The sequence below is a fragment of the Octodon degus genome, unplaced genomic scaffold, assembly GCF_000260255.1.
Source record: "Octodon degus isolate 3935 unplaced genomic scaffold, OctDeg1.0 scaffold00267, whole genome shotgun sequence".
Taxonomy (NCBI): Eukaryota; Metazoa; Chordata; class Mammalia; order Rodentia; family Octodontidae; genus Octodon; species Octodon degus.
This window is the reverse complement of record NW_004524843.1, coordinates 2222747-2223605: the sequence shown is the minus strand read 5'-3', so window position 1 is coordinate 2223605 and position 859 is coordinate 2222747. Positions and strand designations below refer to the sequence as shown.

The 859-nt window shown below is 36.9% G+C and overlaps 1 protein-coding gene across 3 annotated transcripts in view; it reads right to left on the bottom strand.

The window, feature by feature from the left end:
* The window catches only part of Galnt3 (polypeptide N-acetylgalactosaminyltransferase 3), a 68536-nt gene that overhangs the window by 17934 nt on the left and 49743 nt on the right, over positions 1-859 (bottom strand). The window lies entirely within an intron of this gene.

The following is an 859-nucleotide window of genomic DNA, read 5'->3' as shown; positions in this document are numbered from 1 at the left end:
TATATATATATATCAGTATATACAAAATAGGCTAGATATACAGCTACTTTCTCTTAGTTCAGTGAGAAGAAAGATTTGTACAAATAGTGTTCAGACAAGATATCATGTCTGCATCTTGTACTATGAATAATTACTATAAAGACAACAATATGCAAGGTATTAATTATTGTAACTGTACTACTAACCTGTTTTGAAACTGCCTCAATGCTATTTCTTTCTCAATAAAATTAAGTTAAAAAAAATTTCTAGTTTAACAGTCTTGGGGTAGGGAGATAGTTCAGAGGTATCAGCACCTGCCTGGTAAGCACCAGGTCTTGAGTTTGATCCCAACTACCTTTTTTAAAAAAAAATATTTCTTTTAACAACACCCTCAAATAGACCCTTAGTTAAAAAAAAAAAAAAGGCAATTTTCAATAAAATCACATTTTATTTTTCCTTATTTTATTTTGTATTTAGGTCAGGGTGTACAGGGTCTCACTACATAGATCGGATTCATAGTGATCCTCCCGTTTACAGCTTCTCAAGTGCTGGGATCACAGGCATGCGCCACCACGCCCAGTCTCAATCGCCATCTCAGCACAGGGTGGGGGTCAGCACAGCTGGGTAGGGGAGTGAACTCCCAGCCACTGCATCTGCCTAACCAGGCATTTTAATCCCCTGAGCTATTTGGCCCCACCCTTTTCCTTTATTTTAAAGAGCAAAGGAAACTTTTCTTTTAATAAAGTACCACTAAACTGAAAAGATGTGTGGTTGAGGGCAAAGTTTTAGAGAAAAATTATAAATGTATAAAAAGATACTCAAGAGTTCACCAGTCCAGGGCTGGAGAGATGGCTCAGTGGTCTAAAGCACCTACTTAAAA